Source organism: Capricornis sumatraensis, chromosome 12 (assembly GCF_032405125.1).
Source record: "Capricornis sumatraensis isolate serow.1 chromosome 12, serow.2, whole genome shotgun sequence".
In the NCBI taxonomy this organism is placed as follows: domain Eukaryota; kingdom Metazoa; phylum Chordata; class Mammalia; order Artiodactyla; family Bovidae; genus Capricornis; species Capricornis sumatraensis.
In genome coordinates, this window is record NC_091080.1 from 40,665,587 (window position 1) to 40,679,644 (window position 14,058).

The 14,058-nt window shown below is 52.9% G+C and overlaps 1 protein-coding gene across 1 annotated transcript in view; it reads left to right on the plus strand.

The window, feature by feature from the left end:
• The first annotated feature begins 5,122 nt into the window (after positions 1 to 5,122).
• The window catches only part of SLC7A1 (solute carrier family 7 member 1), a 57,971-nt gene continuing 49,035 nt past the window's right edge, over positions 5,123 to 14,058 (plus strand). Inside the window, exon 1 of the mRNA XM_068984576.1 lies at positions 5,123 to 5,220. The gene's annotated coding sequence lies outside the window, so the exon portion shown is untranslated. The remainder of the gene's footprint in view (positions 5,221 to 14,058) is intronic.

The following is a 14,058-nucleotide window of genomic DNA, read 5'->3' on the forward strand; positions in this document are numbered from 1 at the left end:
GAAGCCATCCTCTAGGGAAATGTGGGGTGTGTACCTTTCCCTGGAGCCTAAGGTACATCATCAAAAGTGGTATATTTCTATTTACAGAGACACCTGGAGGAGAATCACCTTGTAAAAGTTGCTCTGCAAAAGTCCAAAAGTAGATGAATAGCTTGTGACCATCCTTCATGACAAGCTGTCTACAATGTCATTCTGTACGATGATTGGGAAAGATGGGGGAGAAGGTAGCGGTGGGGGAGAAGTCCATATCGGGGAATAATTGGATGCCTTTGAGGTAGAATAATTTCCACTTGACTACTTTTAGCCACCATAATGTTCCCCCCCCTTTTTTTTTGGCATGTGAGATCTTAGTTCCCTGACTAGGGAGCCAACCATGCGCCCTGCAGTGGCAGCGCGGGGGAGTCTTAACTGCTAGACCACCAGGCAAATACTGCCATGGTGGTCTTGGAATGAACTTTGTCTTTGCTGCATGAACAACTAAGACCTGCTTGAATATTTACTTCTTTAAAGAAACCCCCAGCTAGGGCTCACCACCATGCAGGAATTATAACAAGCATATTTAACAAGCATGATGCTGTAGGCACCAATCCATTAGAAGGGGTAAACAGTGGTCTGGGTGAACTGGCGCCAACCAGCTGAGGTTGAACTCTGCCTGTCAGGATGGCACCATCTCTATTAGTCCAGCACCCAGTGCAAGACGATCAGACGTCCCTCTAGGCCAGCAGCTCTCAAAGGAGGGAGGGCAATTTCTGCCTTCTAGGGGCTGTTTGCAACATCGAGGGACATTTTTGCTTGTGGAAGGGTGCAACTGGCATCCATTAGGTAGAAACCAAGGACTCTGCAGACATCCCTTCCGTGCACAGGGTGACCCCCTGAAACACAGCATTATTTGGCACAAAACATCAACAGTGGGGCATGTGAGAGAGCCTGCTCGTAGTAATGTCCTTCTGCTGAGTTGCCCATGCTCTAGATTCTAGCAAAGCTCTTGCAGATGGGCTTGCAGGCTTGTTCCTACCCATGTGCCAACTTAGGGAGGGAGTGCTGTTGGTGCACCGTGAAAAGCTATCTGTAAATACCACTGCTCCTGTGGCTCCCCTAACCCCTCCTTAGTGACTGCTCTTAGGAGTCAAAGAATAAAACAAGTGCTGATAAAGTCATCCCTCTGGTATTTGCTTGTATCAGTGGAGCATGCGTTAGGTGAAAATCATTGATGTGTACACTAACAGTAATCAATAGCCTTTATAGAGTCATATTATTATGAGCTAGGCACTTCACATTATCTCAACTCTTTCAGCAGCTCCTTAGAGATCCCATTTTTCAGATGAGAAAACTGAGGCCCAGAGAGCCTCAGTTACCTGGTGCCAGTCCCACAGATGCTCTGTCTCTACTGTCTGTGTTCTAGGCCACTGCACTATTGCCGTGACGGCCCATGCTCTGAGCAGGGAAGTTCAGCACAAAAGGCAAAACTCGGAGACCTAATCTTAAGACCGTGAGGTCACAGAAGCTCAAGGTAGGAAGGGATGTCGAAGGATATGGACAGAATGTTTAGAACCTGAAATGTCTTTGCATAAAGGTTGTACTTTTGCTTGACCAAGTTAGAAACATCTGGAATGTTAGTGTTAGTTGCTCAGTCGTGTTTGATTCTTTGCAACCCCGTGGCCTGTAACCCACAGACAGATCACTGTCATTCATGAAACTGTTAGTCGCGCAGTTGTGTCCCACTCTTTGCAACCCCATGGACTGTAGCCCACCAGGCTCCTCTGTCCATGGGATTCTCCAGACAAGAATACTGGAGTATAGTATAGCCATTTCCTTCTCCAGGGTATCATCCCAACCCACAGATCAAACCCAGGTCTCCTGCATTGGCAGGTGGATTCTTCACCATCTGAGCTACCAGGAAAGCCCCTGATGAAACATCCAGGGTGTTAGGGTGAGCTGAGACCTCATTCCTTTTTTATCCTAATATAGCAGGAAAGCGTTATCTGTGATGAGAGCTTTCAGAGTGCAGTCACCATTGTCTAGGTTTGACTGAAAATGGTGTATCGCGATACCAAGTGGCACACCCTTTTAGAAATCCAAAGAACGGGATGGTTTTTGTCAAATCAAATCCCTGCAGGAATAAGCTAAGCCCCATGAATGATGGGTTTGATCCCTGAGTTAGGAATACACCTTGGAGAAGGGAATGGCTACCGACTCCAGTATTCTTGCCAGGAAAATCCCATGGACAGAGGAGCCTGGTGGGCTACAGTCCATGGGGTTGCAAAGAGTCGGACACGACTGAACAACTAACAGTTTCACAAATGACAATGATCTGTCTGGGGAGCAGTCTCCGGGTGCCACACAGAACCCCAGGATTCACAGGTGGGGGCCTTTCCTGGTTGAGGGGAAATGGAAGAGAATCAGAAACCTGGCTCCAGGGCTGGTGACACCTTCTTCGATTTCATATCTTCCCATGAGAAGGTGGAGGAAGGGATAGTAGAAGCACAGAGGAAAAGAAGACGCAGTCAGGGGTTGCTTGAGTTGTTGACCCCTCCTTTCACAGAGGATGCAGCCCAGGCTCCTGGCCACGTCCAGCTGATGCCAGAGAGCTGTTGTGCCTACTGGCCTCTCTGCTCACAGTGGGGAAACTGGCCTTCTGCCGTTGGACCTTGGTGTTCGTCCCCATCTAGGGCCAGTGCTCCTTGTGTTGGCAGCACAGCTTCGACACTGCACTGTTAGAGACAAGGAGGCTTCGGAGAACCTCGACAGCTTTCCCACCTTCCACACTGGGCACAAGGGCCAAGAGAGAGGAGAACAATCGTGGGGAAACACTGAAATAGCAACAGATTGCTAAATAACCCCAACAGAGGCATGAGTCTTCTGCAGTGAGGAGTTCAGCGATGTCAGCGCCAGGGCCTGGCTGTGTGTGCCTCCCTTTGGTCCTGCAGTCTTGAGACTACGTGGTCTCCGAGCATAATTAGTTTTCTGCTGGTTCACATTCGGTCTTTCCTACCAGGGAGCTGCTAGCTAGAGGGCCTTGTCACAGAGGGTCTCCTATCGCTTTTTTGAAGGCGAAGCCTGCTGGGTGGGACTGCTGAACTGGGCACATTGCTAACAATCTCCTGGATTACGATGACCCATACATCCACCAGGGCCTGGAACACTTGATCTCAGAATTTACAAATACTAACTCTATGTTCCATGTCTGGGCTACACAAGCAGAGCATCTCTACAATCCATCAAATTCTGTTTTACTTAAAAAAAAAAAAATCCCACAATCATATTTCAGGCACTAAGGGATAGTCTGCTAAGAACACAGGTTTATAAGCTCCAAACAGAGGTGAGATAGCTTGCAGAAAACCTTACGGGAATGTAGTGGTAGAAGTGAAAGTCGCTCAGTCGTGTCCGATTCTTTGCAACCCCATGGACCATACAGTCTATGGAATTCTCCAGGCCAGAATACTGGAGTGGGTAGCCATTTCCTCCTCCAAGGGATCTTCCCAACCCAGGGATCAAACCCAGGTCTCCCGCATTACAGGCAGATTCTTTACCAGATGAGCCACAAGGGAAATGGAAGAATTCAGATTCAAATTTGGATCAAGGGCAAAGGCAAAGTGGGTGGTCCTTGACTCACACCAGGCTTCTTTCTGTCTGGCTGTGTCAGCGTTAAGGAGACTGTGGGATTCAGGAAGAACCTCTGCACAGGAGACCTCCTTAATGAAACTTGAGAGCATCACGTCACCAACAGACAGTTCCAATTGAAATGTACTGTTTTAAAGCAACGCCTATGCAGTCAGTCACTATGATTCCAGCAATGTTCCAAATGGGAAAGTGAAAGTGTTAGTCCCTCAGGTCTGTCCGACTCTTTGTGACCCCATGGACTGTAGCCTGCCAGGCTCCTCTGTCCATGGAATTCTCCAGCCCTGTTCAAAGTGCCTTGCAAATACTAACCTATTTTTATGCATTCATGAAAACATTTCTGAAGCTGGCACCCTTCAGTTACATGCTTTATAAATGGCTAGTAATAGTGTATATCACTCTGTGACAATATTGCTGACAATGAGCCCCCATTACTGACCAAGGACATTTGTAGGGGGCGGGGGGCAGGCGGGTAGGAAGTGTGGAAAGGATTTAAAGGTCGTGGACACCACGCTATGGTTTTTCCTTCTTTCCTACAAAGTTAGGAGGCCGGGAGGATTAATTTATGACCTACTTACCTCTTTCATGTCAAAGGTTACTGGAGTTCTAGAGATCGTGGTTCTTGCTTGGGTTTTTGGAGCAAAGAGGAAGCCTGCGAAGTGAGCGCGGGGGTGATTCGGTCTCTGCTACCTCCCTCCGGGGGACAGCAGGTGCGGAAATAACCGCGGTGATATGCCTGCAAGGGCAGGAGCTAGTCCCGCCGCCGGGGCACAGGCGGACTCGGGCTTTCTGGTCCTTCCTGACAAGGGGCGAGGATGTGTTATTTATTAAAAATAGGCAATAGTCATAAATATTCCGATGACAAAGAAAAGATTTACAATAATACTTAAAACCAAAACACCTTCACGTGTCTCCCAAGTATTTTCATTTAAGAGGAGGCAAACTGGCCGCGAGCTTGGTGTCTGTCCGCTAGCTGGTGCCTGTGATCGGGGGTGGACAGTCCGGCGGGGGTGGACAGTCGGGCGGGGCTGGGTGTCGCACCAGCTTGGTCCACGCCGGGGTGGGGGCGGGGCTGTGGGGGGGGGGGCGGGCGTCCGCCGCCGCGTCCGCAAGCGCCGCCCACCGCGGGGGAATCCCAGGCCTGCCCCGCGCGCGAAGCAGCCGAGCCCCGCCCCGCGCACCGCCCCCACCGCGGTCTGCCCCCCCGAGCCACGGCCGCGCGGCACTGCCATTGGTGCCCGGCGATGACGCGGGCCGCTGGCCCGGGCGGCGGGCGCCGGGGAGGGCGGGCGCGGGGCGCGGCTGATGAAACCCGCGCGCCGGATGCCTCCCGCCCTCCACACTTCATTCACTCCGCGCGGGCAGGTGTGAGCGGCGGGTCCACTGCTAGCGGAGCGCTGGACCACCAGCTGTCGGTTACCCCAGCCTCCGATCCCACGCGCCGCGCCTCTGCCAGATCATCCGGCAGTCCCGCCGATCCTCGGCCGAGAGTCCGTCCAGTCCAGCTGCGCCTCTGTCCGACCGAGCGTCCATCAGTCCAGCCCTGGCTAGGGCGTCTGTCCAGCGACGGTCCTGCCCGCATCCTGCCGCCCTGCCAGTTCGGTGAGTGCCTGGCCTGCCGAGTCCGGGTCACCTTCGTAGGGTGGGGTGGGGTGGGGGGGAGTGATCCCGGCGCTGCGTGGGGCCGCAGCAGGGCAGCGCGGGGTCCGCGCGCGCGGGGATGGGGGGGTCGCTGGCATTCTCGGTGGGCGCGCGGGCCGGGCTGGCAGGCGGGCGGGCTGTGCGCGCGGCCGGTGCCCATGCGGCTGTCTCAGATACGGAGTCCATTTTGCTTCCCTGAAGGCGCGGCGTGGTGCATGATGCAACACCCCGTGAGTAAGCGTGGGCGCCCTGGCGCCTCCGGGTGGGTGCCACGCGTGCCCTGCCTGGCACTGGGCGCCGGGACGCACCGGTGGTCACGGGGCCGGAGCGGGTGGGTGGGCGCGCACAGGACTCGGAGGGCATCCGGGAGACCTTCCCTTACATGGCGCACAACGGAGCACCCCACCCCGCCACGAGGTCCGCAACGTGTCATCGGCCGCGCGTCCGGAGCCAGCCCCGGGGGGGACGCGGGGTGGTCCTGCGGCAGGTGGCCTGTTGGTGACGGTTCTGCGCCCCGCGCGCTGGCCGCGGCGTCTACCTCTATTCCTCCCTGGAACCCCTGGAAGTTCCCTGGCCTGCCTCCACCTCTTACCGGGTCCCCCACGGGGGGTTACTTAGGGGAAGTTCCCACCCCACCCCCACCCCCGCACCGGGTAAGCTTCCTTGTGACCCGAACTGGCCTCTCCGGCCGGTGATCACCGCTCCCGTATGGTTTTTTTTTTTTTTTTTCTGGTGGGAGGAAGTTCCGGCTTCACCGAGACGACCTATTCTCGGTGTGTTCCTTTCTACATAGTAGAAAACTTCCCAGGCCAGGCGGTCGGCGGTCATCCTGAGCCTTGTGTGTACCCAGCAGCCGCGCGCTGTAGTAGTACTACCGCCGCGTGCCCTGTTCGCTCCGTCTTCCCCCTTTTCCGTGGCTCTGAGAACCGGAGGGGAGAGGTGCTTGACCTGTGTGATTAGGACAGCCAGGCAAGTGCCCCTGGAAGAAAACCACACTGCCCAGCACCCACCCTGAGGCTCCTGGACAGAGGAGGGGGCCAGCGTTTCCATCCCAGGTATATTTCCCTAAATGAGCTCTTAAACATGTGACCCGGGAGAACTGTGTTTTGGCCTCTGGCAGAGCTTCCTCATTGTGCTTAATTTGAATTGCAGTTTATGTGGGATTTAGCTTAACAGTTTCTTGCCACTTGTGTCTGGTTCCGATAATAGGAAACCATGATACATTTATCCCCCCTGACATTTTTAGTTGATCTCAGTGGAAATTATTATTTTTACGCTGAACACACCCCTCTGTCATTAAAACGAAAGGCCTTAAGTCCCACAGTCAGAATAGAAACTTAGGGGGACAAAGTAAACAATGGATTCAAAGAGTTTTGAAAGGTTTTAGCATATTAAGATCATGTTTAATTATTGGAGATAAAATTTAAAGCGTGCCAGAGGAGTTTTCAGGTGAACAGGACGAGAGTGAATAGAGATCAGAAATGTACTCCCAGTTGTTTAAATCTGGATTGAGCCACATGGATGCTCTTATGCATATAATTATTTGCTTTAAAGGAAAACAGGGCTTGAAACATGAGATTGCTGACCTTGGGGAGCTTGCTTTTTAAGACACATGTTAATTATATCTGGTAAAGCTTTCATTCTTTGATGGAATTAAACACATGTCTACTGACTGTTCTAGTCTGTAGTTTCTTGTCTACTCAGGCCAGTAAAAATATGTAATTATGTTGGAGGGCCCTGCCTTGTGTCTAATTAAATTAATCCCTTTCATTATTAACCATGTGTTTGGAGGTATTGGTCTGTTAATCCCAGGGAGGAATTTAAAGCCAGAATAAGTGTGTCCTTGTTTGGGGAAGAAACATTTTCCTCTGACCCTGCAGTTGTCTGGACTTCCCCGGTGGCTCAGACGGTAAAGAATCTGCTGGCCAATAAGGAGACACAGGTTTGATCCCTGGGTTGGGAAGATCCCCTGGAGAAGGCAGTGGCAACCCGCTCCAGGATTCTTGCCTAGGAAATACCATGGACAGAGTGGCCGGGCAGGCTGCAGTCCATGGAGTCGCAAAGAGTCAGACACGAACGAGGGAGTAACTTTGGAGTTATCTGGGCCATAGGCATCTTCTGAGATGGCCATCCTTCCACCTGGAGTGCATCTGTAGACGGGCCCGCCCCTGTCTGCTCCAGCTGAGGGCAGGCCCCTGGGATGGGAGGACTTGACTTTTTTACTCAGGGAGGCGGAGAGTGGTGGGCAGCTGTCCCAGAGGGCAAGGGTCCCTTCAGATCCGGCATGGAGAAGAGTTGGGAAGGGGCGGGCACAGAGGCGGGGAGGCCAGCGCAGAGGCTGGTAGTCAGGTCTGGGAAAGAAACGCAAGTTGAGCTTATTTCTGTGCAAGCAAGAGTGACTGTGTGTCACTTCGGTGCAGGCTGGATGGTGGCAGCTTGGACAGGGTGGAACTGGTAGAAACGTGACTGGTTGAGCTCTGCGCCATCTGTAGGCTGGTGTCTTCGCCCCGTCCGTGGATTTAAAGGAAGAATCCAGGTGAGGCGAGAGAGGTGGGTCCCAGGAGAGTGGAGCCACTGTCCTGGTGAGGTCAGGAAGAGCACGTTGAGAAGGGCTTTGTAAAAGGCACAGCTGGCTTTTCTCAGACCCTTGCATGCTCACGAGCAGGACTGAGCCCCACCTGCCCTGTTCCAGCCACGTGTGGTGCCCGGCCTCCTTGTGCTCCCCTGTGCCCTCCAGAGGGCTTCCGGGCTGTGGTTAGTCGGTCGGCCCCGCACCGGGACTGCGGCCATGGGGTGGGCCTGCTTTTTCATTCCTGGTCTTCAGGACGCCTGCCTTCCAGGGATTTCTTAAGCTTGAGGCCGCTGGTCCTGGGCTTCAGGCTGAAGTTGTATCCACCCCAAGGTTTTAGGTCACTTCCAGCGGGAGAAGAGTAGCCTCTTTGGCGGCAGGTGATCAGCCCTGTGGTGATATTCTCCGTATTCCTGTATTCCCCCCCAAATTCCAAAGCAGCTTTGACACCAGCCACCCCGACACTTGTGCAAAGCGAGTCACAGCCTACCATGGGGGTTCAGTGCGTTCTGTTAAGCTGCTAGAACGGGCAGCACGTGGTGAAAGGGCTGGGTGGGCTGCTCTCATTTCCCTGCAAAGGGGTCACGATTCGCTTGTCCAGGGGACGCAGGCCACACGTTGGAATAGATTCTGACCTGAGGTCCCCCATCACGCCACACACAGGTCTGTCACTTGGCTTTTCCTCTGGTTGTTATCACTAGCAAGGGAGGACGGGGCACCACCCAGTGGTAGATTCGGGGAAGAGGCCATGTCAGTGTGGAGTTTGGAGGCTTTACAGCTTCAGTGCAGCCTCAGATCACTGCCCTGGAGCGAGGATGCTGCTTCCCGGAGCTGGGGCCGGTGGTCCATTGCCAAGAACGGGGCCCCCGTTGGAGCTGCAGCCAGCTCCGTTGCCTCTGTGTGTAGCCTCTGGAAGGTCCTGTGGACGGTCCGGCCCCTGCAAACGTGTGAAGCCTCCCTCTCAGCCTTGTAATGATACAGTGAATAAACAGAAGTGATAGTGTTCTGTGAAAGAATGAAGGTACTATAGTGTCAGTTGCTCAGTTGTGTCCGACTGTTCCCTGTGGACTGGGGTTGACCCCATGAACTATCGCCCTCCAGGCTCCTCTGTCCTTGGGATTCTCCAGGCAAGAATATTGGAGTGGGTTACCATTCCCTCCTCCAGGCGATCTTCCCGACCCAGGGATCGAACTCGTATCTCTTTCATTGACAGGCAGATTCTTTACCATCTGAGCCACCAGGGAAGCCCAAGAAAGGTACTAAGTCAACACATTTAGTGTCTTTCATGAAATAAGTTCTTTCCTCTGCCAGCCTCCTCTTCTGATAAGCGCAACCAGAAGTCAAGCTCCAGAAAGGCTTCACGGGCTCCCGAGAGGTGGGTTTAAACAGAGGCGGGAGAAACAAGGTCCTGCGTCAAGCAGGACAGTGTGGATTTCCCCGCTGTCTCCCTTTTCCCAGAATCACCTTTCCCCTCTGGATGCAGTTGTGTCCTTAACAGTCTGTCTTCCTGCCCTAGAGCTTTCTTCCAAATATCTATGCAGATAAGATTGCTGTGTAGAACCAAGTGCTTTCCTACTTACGTAGGCGTAGAGGCTGCTGCGCACATGCCGGGCACACAGTGGGCTCTGCCTCGAGACCCACTCACGGTGCCAACCCCGGGCGGCCCCCGACCCCCGCTCTCCTCACGGCCCCCCTCCCCAGAGTGGGCTCCACTTATCTCTAAAATGCCTTTTTCTAAGATGTTTCTCAGAGCCACATTTAAATTCTTTTCTGTATTGCCTGCAGAGTAATTGACTTCTAGTACCCACTGTGTAGGGTTGAGGGGATTTAAATGAGGCCATAATCCAGGTTATGCACCTCACATAACTCTGACACCCACCAAGTGCTTCATGTAAATATTCGCTATTATATTGGAGAGAAAGCACAGTTCTTTGATTTCAGCATGGAAGAAAACTGCAACAGCTTTGTTTTGCTCCCCCACTTTCCCGAGATGTTAATGTGTAGTCCCTTCTCCTTGGAGCTGTGTCCACACTGCAGGGGGTGGTGTAGGGCCTGGTGTCAGGGAGGCCAGTTCTGCATATCTCAGATCCACAACCTTGGGTTTGAACCCTCCTCATGCCTCGAGGTGGCTTCCCTGGTGGTTCAGATGGTAAAGAATCTGCCTGCAATGCAGGAGACGCGGGTTCAACCCCTGGGTGGGGAAGATCCTCTGGAGAAGAAAATGGCAACCCACGCCAGTATTCTTGACTGGAGAACACCCTGGACAGAGGAGACTGGCGGGCTATGGTCCATGGGGTCACAAAGAGTCAGACACAACTAACACTTCCACTTTTTTTCCATGCCTCTGGGAGGCAGAACTCCCGGCCCCGTTCTCACTGTTTGCCTGTCTGTGTCTGTGTGCACGTGCCTATATGTGTGTGTGAGTGAGAAAGGGTGTGCGTGTGTGTCTGTTTGGAAGGTGTTCACCTTCATCCATCCCAGACATTTTGTCCCAGTTACCCTGAGGGCTTTGGGCTTAAAAACTTGGGCCACGTCTGTTTCCCACCATTTTTCCTCCTTCCTGGAGGGGTGATGTAGATCCTTGAGAGGAGTGAGGTGGGGTAGGCTGGGGTGGGGTGGCGGGCCATCACGGGGGATGCTGGCGAGGGGAAAGGAGGGACCGCGGTCTGACTGGTGTTTCATCACACGGTTGTCACCATCTTCTTCCCACCCGTGAAGATGCTTGCGCTGACCTTTTCAGGTTGGCTTGGAAACGCTCTCTTTCTCTGAATCTTTTTATCTGCCCACCGAGTACCATTAACCAAAGTCTCTTAGACCAAGTAGGAAGGAAGGGAGAGGCCCTTGGGCTGGGTAAGACTCAGACTACAAGCCCTTGTGAGCACTCACCGTCGGCTCCGCGCTTTCTGTGTTTTTTTATTTAATCCTCACAGCTGCCCGGTCCTGCTGTTTGGCTGATGGGGACGGGGCCCGGAGAAGGGATGCAAGTTATTGACAGGCACAGGGGTGGTTGTAAGCGGCAGAGCGTGGATTTGCCCCTGGGACTTGGCCCCGGGGTCCTGACACCGCATGTGCCCAGGGCCGTGGGCGTCACCCCATGTCTGGGGACTGTGGTCTGGAGCTCATGTGTGCGCCGGCCGAGCTGGGCCCTAAGATAAGCACACAGACCTGGAGATGTGAGGCCCCTGGGCTCTCTGGGTTCCGAGTAAGTCCTGGAGGTGTGGGAGCCGGCTGTCCCACTGCTGCACGGTGGCCCGCGTTATTTCTCTATCTGCCCGCATGTCTTGGGAGTGCAGCCCTCTTTTCTCTGAGCTGGGGCTCCTGGCGTAGCTGGAGCTCTGGAGTCCCGGGACAGCTGTGCTGGCCAGTGGTCAGACCTGGCGCTGGCGCGTGTGTGACCCAGGCTGGGCCGCATTCTTTCTGGGTCAGCAGCAGTCCGGCGTTGGCATCACTAGAGCTGGCTGGACATGGGGCTTCCAGCCAGGCCCTGGGGAGCCCTGCTTCTCGGGTCTGCATCAGTCCTCTCTGGTCCCCCTCCAGCTCTGCTGGGGCGGGGGGCCCTCTGCAGGGGCTCTGATTTGCAGGGAAGCGTGGTTTCCCTCCCGGTTCTCTGCGTCCCTGCCCTTCTCAAGGCCGGTGGCAGTGGTCCTTGGGCCCAGATCTTTACTTCCGTAGTGTGGGAGGTGGGGCGGGGTCTTCTTCCTTGCGAGATGCTTCTTTGACACCCTCAGAACGCTGGGGACGGGGGCTGTCTGAGCCAGGGTAGCAGCAGGGCGCGTCTTTCCTGGAGAGACTGGGCCCCAGTGGCCGGGGCCTTGGCCTTGCTGTGAGGCCTGGGGTGCTGCCAGGTGGGGTGGGGAGGCTCTTCCCCACCCCTGCCTGCCTCTCTCCTCTCTTACTTTACTTTTCAACTTTTCATGAATAATACTTGTGACTTAAAGAAAAAGGTTGCAGGAGTTACAGGAGTTCCTCAGGTTTTTCAAATCACCCGTTGCTTATATTTTGTTCCTTTTTTCTGTTTGTCTGTCAGTTGGTTAATCTATACACACACATACATGTATTTTTTCCTGAACCCTCTGAGAATAAGTCGAAGACATCATGTCATTTGATTTCCCCCCTGCAAGCTTCAGTGTGTTTCCTAATAAGGTTATTCTCGTTCTCTTACGTGAGCACAGTATGACATCAAAACCAGGAAATTTAACGTTACAACACTGTCATCCAGTCCACTCAACTTTCCCTTGTTCACATAATTTCCTTTACGTGTGCGCATAGGTAGTTTGTTTCTTTCTCTTCCCTTTTTCAGGAGAGGCTCTTTCAATGGAACTGTGGTCTAATTTTGCCTTATAAGCCTCTTGAAGGAAAAAATGTTTCTAAAAGTTAGAATGCACTATTGTGAAAATTGGGAAGCTACAGAAAAGTAAAAGAAGGAGGAGATGAACACCACTGTGGTTCCAGCACAGAGGCCAAGATCCCGGCAGGTTAGTGGGCTCGTGGGAAGGTGGATGGTCGGAAGTCTTCAGCTCAGGGTGACCTGATCCCTCAGACCTGCACCCCGAACACGCAGGGTGGGAGCCCTGAGCAGAGACCTGGGGCCCCAGGGCAGCGGGTGCCCTGTCTGGAGCTGAAGCTTTCATGCCCCTGCCCACCCCCTGGCCGGTTGAGCACCTGAACAGCCAGGTAACCCCCTCGGGGTGGGGAAGGGTGGAGATCATTATTAAATACCCAGAACTTGTTCACGACTTGAAAAGAAATGTTGCAGGCCCTCTCTTGTCTGCTCTGCAGCCCTGGCTCCCCAGACTCAGCAGGGGGTAGGGGCACCGGCCTGCAGGAGAGGCTAGGGGAGAGAGAAAAGGGAACACGCTAAATTGTGCATTCTAGTCTTTGCTGAGGTTCCCGGGGAAGGTTCCAAACTGCTGGATGAGGTGTGGATCTCGCCCGTGCGTTTCAGTTATGGCAGATGTCCCCTTGATCATCACCAGCAACGCCCCCAGGGCTCCACTCTTTGCCGGCTTAGAAGACCTCCTCACGGGGTGGGGCTGGTTTCATAGGACCTGGCTCCCCGGGGTTTGTGCCTCAGTTTCCCCGGGCTGTGAAATCCACACTGTGTGAGAAAGGGCCTCTGAAGGCCACGATCAAAAGCCTTGAGTATTTTTCCAATGTTTGTTTTTTCTTCTCCCGCACCAGACCCTCTCCTTGAAGGAGCTGGCCTGGAGAGGGGCTGCGGTGGGCAGCCGCCCAGACTCTGCACGCCCCGCTGGGGCCACGGAACTCCTAACCTGGACGGGCCAGGGCCGGAGGCTGCTCTTCAAAGGAACCCTTTGAAGTGCAAACATTTCCTTTCCTGAAAAGAAGGGAAATTGAAATGAAAACGTATTGTTCTGTGCAGACAATGTTCTCTTGGATCAAAGAGGGAGTAGGGCTTATAAAAAAGGGAGATTTCACGAGTTAGGCCTTAACGTGGCCCACGGGGAAGCCGTGACCGTGTACTTGCCCTCCGTCTGTGATTGGTAAGGTTGTATATCCTCCTTTTCCCCCATTAAGGTCCTAAATCTGTGTTTAGCTGCGTCTCTTGTTTGTGTTTTTATTGTGAGGTCAGTGAGCGTTTGAATATATCTTTGGGTAAATTATGACACTGTCCACATGGAATATTATGTAGTCAATAAAAGTGGTGTTTTCAGGGAACATCTGATCTTATGGGAAAAACTTTACTGTTAAAAGTGAAAAACTTGGATTCAGTTTTTCATATTCAGTGTTATCTCAATGAGATGCCTGTATTTGTACAGAAAGAAAACACTTAAAATCAGGTTTTGTTTTGTTCACTGCTGGGCATGTAGCCCCTGAACAAGTGCTTAGCAAATGTTTGTTGAAAGAATTATTTTTGTAATTAGTGAAACAGCAATATAGTTTAAAGCAGGGCGAAGGTGGGGGAGGGGGATGCCTTTAAATGGATAACCAACAAGGACCTAGTGTACAGCACAGGAAACTCTGGTCAGTGTTACCTGGCAGCCTGGATAGGAGCAGAGTTTCAGAAAGGATGAGTACGTGTATGAGTATGGCTGTCGACCTGGAGCTATCACAGCATTGTTAATCAGCTATACCCCAATATAAAATAAAAAGTTAAAAAAATAAACTATGCTAAGATAGAAAAAAAAGAGGGGTGCCTTTGAGCTATGTAGTAACACTTTGGCGAGTGGAAAGAACAATAAATTATTCTAAATTTAATTTTAACTTTT